Below are 8157 nucleotides of genomic sequence, written 5' to 3'. Positions count from 1 at the left end.
CTGATACGAAATGAACAGATCGGAATTTTTAACAAAATAGTACTAATTTACCACGGCCCCTTAGGATGAATAGTATGAGTTTCGCTTTGAAGAAGGTTTAAATACTGTAAATGATCTTTTAAACCTTATTTTCTACATCTATTTAACTGGACACGACAAATCGTGATAGTATTTAATAAAAATATAGATCACAGATAATTAAATTTACAAACCTATAACTTAAGAAAAAACAATGAATATAAACAGCAATTTCGCAATTACAGTTATTTCTGGTGATATGGTCATTTTGTATTAAAGTTATTAATTAATAATAACACATGTATTGAATTTAAATCCCAATAACTCCTTTTGAATAGCTGAAAATGTTTTAATATAGTTTATACTAATTTATAATAATCAAAGACTGAACTAAGTTAATTTGGCTTTCATGTTCTTCCTACATATAACAAAAGGATTCGAAGCATTGCATCTCACAATTTGAGTAATAGTATATAATTTACTTTTATTAAATTTTTAATATTTCTCACATCATTTTCGTATTTATTTACAAAAATATAACAAAAGACCACGAATTAATGCATTTTTTCGAATTTATGCATATTTGTTTCTTAATTTAATGTTCATTCAGGAACTTATTTTGTTTACAATATGCGTTTTTACACAACGATACTAATAAAAAATTAATATATTAACTCTTATATACTAAACAAAGATGCTTCTAATTGCTACAAATACAGTTTATTGATTAATTTAATCACTTATAATTATTCATGTAATAATAAATACACATATATAGTTTTTAAATGTCTTTTAAACTCTCTCAATGCCTTAGAGAATGTTATGTTTTCATTTGAAAAATACCTTTCGTAAACAAGTAAGGCGAGATAATATATATATATATATTTTTTATAACTTTTAGAAGGTCTGAAATATCAAAATTTATCATTATTATTTTCAAATCATTTAAATTATCCCTTTATCTAAAAACACATCGTAATTTTAAATGGAAATATAACTTTCTTTAATATTTTCTAAATATAAATATTTTTCCACGACCATATTAGAAGTATTAGTCATGGTCTGATGTTTGTTTCAAAACATCAAATAAAATTTTAAACCATATTTTCTCCATCAATTTCAAAATAAAAATATATAAGTCATAGAAATAAAATATATAAACATATAACTGAAGAAAAAATAAAATTAGACAACCTATATCAAATAAAAATAATTAGTTTACCGCCTCAAAGCAGTATATTTAAAAGTTATTTCAGGTTTGAGAATTAACTCACAAAATCTTGGTATGGAATTAAGTTGCATTTTGAAGTATTCTCGATCTCATTCCAGGTTTAATCTTATTATTGAAAGAACTAAATTTAGTCATTCCTCGACTATACCGCTACTAATATAAACATGCTTTCAGCGGACCCATCCTGTTTACCTTAAAATGCTACTACGGCATCAAAAGGACGTTTCTTACATGAGTCATTATTCATATAATGATAATGAAGGACTAACGAACCCGGAGGTTCAATGCCGATACCACAAATCGTTCCCTACATACATCTTTCTAGTGATGTCCCTCCAAACCCAATTCAACTAAATCAGATTTAACGCAATCCTCCCATCTATGTTTCGGTCAACCCCTCGGACGTTTACCCGTCGATTCATTGTTTATTAATATTTTAGAGATCCACTCGTTACTAAGCCTTACATCCTTACAAGCCCATCTTATACACCGCAATGCTATAACTTGAATTATATTTACCGGGTGCAGTTCCCTTAATACAGCGTTGTGTAGCCTAAATCCTTTTTTGGTCCGAACTTTTTACGTAATACTTTATTTTTAAAAATTTAAAAAGTAATACTTTATTTTCTTTATAAATGTATGATTTGATTTTATTATGATATAAGGAGGATAAGACGAAAAAATCAGATACCTCTACAATTTTATAATTTTGAATATAGTTGTCATAGTTCAACAGTGTGACTTCTCAGAAAAATGGTTATTTTTAGATATGCTCGTAAGCATAGCTCTTAGGGTAAAATCAAAGCAAAAAAATATTTCGAGAAGCATTTTTGAATCGTACTGCTCTTACCCTTTGGCTAAGATTACATACATATCTCAATGTACCCATTTTTTGAGATGTTATAATGTTGAACTGGGACAGCGATATTTTAATAATTAAAGTTTTATGTCATTTAATTAAGGGTTTTATTAAAAAAAAGTAATTAAAATTTGTTCAAGTGCTCAGTGTTTTGTATACTATTTATAAAAAGTAAATTACTGGTGATTAAACAATTGAATAGAATAACCTGGAATTGTAATAGGAAAGTTAACCGAACTATCAACAGAGGTGACAAATAGTAAACAATAATAAAGCAAGTAAATGATATAAATATAACAATTTTTTGTTATTAATTTATCAATAAATTTCAATACATTGGTTACAAAATAATTTTTCTCAATGCATTCAATCCGAAAAAAAGTAATTAAGACCATTACACCTGTAAACATCTGTACGAGTTCCAATAACGTTATTAATCCTTTCATAAAAATAAAATGTAGAAGGATTTATAAGATTAAGATTGGAAGCATTTTAAGGAATGCTATTATTCCAAAAGATACTTTCAAAATTTACAAATAAAAAGGTATTTCGACAAGTGAAAGCTGTTTCCATGTTAGTTTCGTTATTAATATCACATTAGGGAAGAATTTAGAAACCTTTCAATAAACCTCAGCGTGAATCCTACAAAATAGGAGAAACAAAATCTAAAAAGACCTTGTTTTCAAGTTCACCATTCAGTGTAAAGTTAGTTAAAGTATGTTATAGTTATAAAAATTGAGTATATCACAATATTAAAAATCTGAATTTAATTTAGTAAATTATGACACTAATCTGTGTGTTATCCCAGATATTAATATTGAAACCAAACTTAGGACACTCTCTGAAGTAGAAGTTCTCAGAAGATGTGTTTGTTATGTCATGAAGCGTTTTCTTCCACTTTAAATATAAGAATGTGGGGGATTAACTAATGAATATGATAGCGTCTTATGAATTGTTTTATAATATTTATATTTGGGTTTCCAGATACCTTTACACCTCTGTATATTAATCCCAGTTAAAATGGAGCCATTTCATCAACGGATATATTTTCAAGGTTCTTTCATATATGTTCCAAGTCATAGGAAATAATAAGTCTTCCTACATAACTAAACTGTTTACCTTGCATTCCTCCATCCACTCACTGGAAAGATGCTTATAAACTATGTTAACCACGTATCTTCCTCCAACAAGGAACAAAATTATTCAACGAATTTTATTTCTAATTAAAATACAAAGAAAAAATGCTAATACTCTAAATTATTGCAACTGTAAAGAGATGAAATTAAATTTCATACATTACAAAAAAAATAATTAGTAAACGTTACATTTTTTGCAAAAACTACGCATAATTGCTTTTGTAACTTCATAAAATTCGTATTAAGGATAGTAAGGGTAGTATTAAGGATAGTATAAAATTCGTATTTTTTTAATATTTATTTTTAATTAATTTCATTTAATATTAATATCTAATATTGAAATTTTTGTAGGTATTTGTTCTATTTAATATTTCCTAATACGAAGTTGATTCATAATTAATTCGACGAGGTAATCCGGGAAGAGCCGTGCAAAACTTTCGGATGGTATGAAAGCCGGTAAATAGAATCGTCCCAGAGTTTTTAAAATATGTAAGATGCATTAATGAAAGCCCTAAATAGCCTCTTTCTAAAAGTTGTTACTGAAAGAACAACCAGAGGAGTGTTAAATGCAGTTGTTCCAAAACATAAGAAATAAAGAACAGATAAATGCGGAAATTACATCCCCATCTTCCTCACACATGTTTTATGTTGAGATTTGTACATCAGAATTGAAAAAGAAAGTAAGAGGAATGGTAGAGGAAAATTTGAAAAGAGTATATTTCTGGCATTTTTGAGAATAAGGAATTTTGAGAATAATTGCATTTTGTTCCTTCAACAGGCAAGAACTGAACTAGAAAAAGAAAAACTTTTTAAAGAAATACACTTTTTGTATCTACGATTTAATAGCAAATATTGAATAAACTGAGTTTTATCGTTATGATTCTATTTTATTCTCATTGCTTATCTTCTGAATGAAAATGAATTTAATTGTTTTGGTTGGAGCTAATAGTGAACATTTACAACTGGGTCACTACTTTTTTGATCCTTAAAATGTACTTTCAGTATGTTTACTTCGAATTCATCTTAGAATTCCGAATATTAATTAAGGGCCGAAAAGCTTGTTTATAAGGGCTACTTATGATGTAAATATTAGTTCTGGAAAATACTTTAAACCTATTGAGATTAATAGAAAAAAAAGAGATTTGCGACCCCTATATTGATTCTTTTAAAAATGTTTTATGTTTTTGAACATTCTGAGATTTCAACATGTTTATTTATTTGATAATCTAGAAATGATATTTCAAAGTTATTTGGGGAAACTGCATCCGGTAAATATAATTTAGGTTATTGCATTGCGGCGTATAAGATGGGCGAGTAAATTGTGGGACTTAGTGATGAATAGATCCATTAAATGTTAATAAACACTGAACCGACGAGCAAACGTCCGAGAAGTAGACCGAAAAGTAGATTGGATGATTGCGTTAAAACTGATTATGTAGATTTGGAGGGATGTCACTGGACAGGTGTATGTAGAAAACAATTAGTGTTATTGGCATCGAAACTTCTGGTTCACAAAGTCTATATAATTATTATTTTAAATAATTAATATACTAATGTTTAGAAGTTAAAAGCTTTCCTAATTTAGGTCTAGATTTATTTTGAATTTGTATTTATTTAAATTTTATTTTTTACTAAAAAATTATTTAAAGATAAATTAAATAAATAAAAAAGAGACAAAAATTGATCTGTTTAATAGAATTTTGAAAGAAAAATATAATTTTTTTTTATTCTTGTGCATTTTGATATGTTCTTATATTTGATAAAAAGAGCATTAAATTGTACCAGACATATATTCACAGATGTCTTGAATGAATTGAAAAACAAAAAAAAAGCTACCAATGTTATCGATTTTTAAAACATTTTAATTAAATAAATCAAAAACACATAGAGAATAACACCGTGTGAAGTATAGAGTTTTTTTTTATCTATACTCTAATACAAATATAAATTTAAAACTTTTCAGACTCCTATAACAGGTTCAAAACTCATGATATCAAAAAATGTCCAAATTTTTATGCAAAAGTAATTATTTGACGGTATGCTTGTCTGCAACCTAATTATTTACAAGTCCAACTGTCGCAACACTTGCTTACCTATCATAGGATTAGTAAGAATCCTTGAACTGGACCCGAAAGTTGCAAAACTTTTGGTCCACTCCATGATCTGCAACCGAAAAGCTTCAATCTTAAATTAGTGTACAATCTTCATTATAGAACCCGGAGCAAGGCCGTCCGGTGTTTCTCATTGCAGAAAATAAGGTGACCGAGAAGGCGCAGCTTCTTAGGTTATTAATGTTTAGAAATATGATTAAGGCGTTGATGACCTGAACAAAAACGTGGAAATTTAAATTTCAATTATCACCGAAACCGAGACGTTTTTATATGTGTAAACGATTCATAGTATGGAAACTGACTTGGTGAAAAATAATATGCGTTATACAATTAAATTCTTAAAGGTTTCTTAAAATATTTATTTATGTTTTTATCAGTTTTAAGGAATAAAAATCTATTACAATAGTATACTACCTTTCAGTATATTAAAACGGTTGCTGAAGCGTAATAAAATGTAGTAAACATTTTTAAAAAAATAAAAACATCTCTACAATTGCAAAATATATTTTGAAATTTCAGAAGTAAATTTGAATTTCATTACCTTAGAGAAATACATATGTACGAAATTATTTACCTCAGTTCTAACAAATCAATACAAGTAGGCTGATGAAAAAATAAATAATATATGTAAAATATAATATTCATCAAGAATCGATATATAATTTCAATTTCGTATAAGCTTTTAGTTTTCCTATTGCTGGAAATAAAAAACTAAGTGCTTCTCCGAATAATACTTTATTAATATTAAGAATTAATTAGGAAAAATGGCAAAATATTTTGTCTATAATACTATTATTATAATATTATATCTCATATTGTAAGGAAACTTTTTTATTACTTATGCTTTTATCAGTTTTTAAAGAAATAAAACTCTATTGCAGTAGTATTAAAACCTTTCAGTACATAAAACGGTTGCCAGAGCGTAATAAAATGTAGTAAAAATTCAATATTTTTGGTTACCGAAGCAAAAGTAAAACGTTTTGACCATTTACTGCAATCGGTGAGTATTTTTTTTGTGATTCCTTTGTTATAGTAGTAAGATAATTCGAGAGATAAAAGTGGAGGATTTAAAAAAAAACATCTCTACAATTGCTAAATATCTTTTTGAAATTTCAGTATATTTTAATTTCAATACCTTAGAGAAATACATATGTACGAAATTATTTAGCTCATTTCTTACAAATCGATACAAGTAAGCTAATGAAAAAATAAGTAATACAAACACAAATATATATAAAATATAGCATTTTTCAAGAATTGATATATAATTTCAATTTTGTACAACTTTTAGTTTTTCTATTGCTGGAAATTAAAAAAAAAGTGTTTTTCGGAATAATACTTTATTAATATTAAGAATTCCTAATTAGGAAAAATGGCAAAATATTTTGTCTATAATATTATAAATAAATAATTTTGTAATACACATAGTTGTATTTATTGTTTATTACTTAAATTTATTGAATATAGCCCTGTAAGGTTAGGCTCTTTCTAAGAAAATAAAAATAAAAATTTTATATTAATTTTTAAGAACATTTAACTTAACATAACTTAGATAGTGTAGCTTAACATATGTAAGTACATAGATTATACTGTACCTATCTCATATTTCTAGCTAAAATAGGGAAGCTTCTGTTGGAATTCAAAACATGTTCTCAATTACGTTGGCCAATTTATGAGGATTTATTAGACAATTTTAAATACAATAAAACATGTATAGCTATAAAACATCCGTGCGATATTTAAGAAATTCTAAGATGGTAAGGTTCAAAGTGCGTTAGTTTGATATAGAATGTCTCAATAATAACTTACCAAAAGTCGATCGAAATAAAAAACTTTTTGATCAAGAATATAATCTGTTTTTATTTTTTAGAATTAATAAACCATGTATTATGCGTTATGAAATGAATAGATTATTAAACACAAAATAATTCTGAATGTTTTATGATTTTTTGTTGAAATGCTTCTATCAGTTTTAAAAATAAAAAAAGACTATCAAAGCAGGATACTACATATAAGTATATTAAAAACGGTTGTTGGAGTGTAATAAAATTTAGTAAACATACAATTTTTTTTTCTTACTGAATCAAAAGTAAAACGTTTCGACATTTATGCTGAAATGTGTAAATATTGTTTTGGTGATCCCATTTGTTATACTAGTAGGAACTTTTGAAAAAATAGCTCTGCAAATTTGAATTTCATTAGGTTATAGAAGTACATATGTACATTATTTAACTCATTGTTTACTAATCAATATATGTAGGGTGATGAAAAAAAACTATTAGTTATTAAGTGAGCCAAAGAAAAAATTAATTTTCTAAAAGGCAAATATATGAGTAGTATAAATCAGTGCAAACTATGAAAAATTCTAATATCAATAAATAAACGACTACAATTTCGTATGTAAGGCCTTAAAACGTGTATGTTCGATGGAAAATTTAACTCTCTCATTTCTCCTTATTACCGAAAGTTAAAGACCGAAGTATTGCTCCGGCTTATGAAAACTTCTGATTGGAAAACAATTTCAAATAATTATGTCAATAATATTAATATTATATTATTATCATAATTATTGTCGTATTAAATGTTCATTACGTCACCTATTAGATATTCAATTAGATACTCTCTAAAACTCTCAAATCTTGGATGTCAAATTATTTCAGTATTTCTTTCCTGAAGCATATCAATAAAAGTAAAACCTCATCAAGAAATAAACCTGAGTGCCTAACGATCAAGTGAACAGAAAAAAAAACCTCACATAACTAATTATTAAGAAGTATAATTGAATAATTTTGGAATTGCCTA

This window comes from Halyomorpha halys, unplaced genomic scaffold, assembly GCF_000696795.3.
Source record: "Halyomorpha halys isolate HHAL.00 unplaced genomic scaffold, Hhal_1.1 Scaffold276.1, whole genome shotgun sequence".
Lineage (NCBI taxonomy): Eukaryota > Metazoa > Arthropoda > Insecta > Hemiptera > Pentatomidae > Halyomorpha > Halyomorpha halys.
This window is presented reverse-complemented; position numbering follows the sequence as displayed.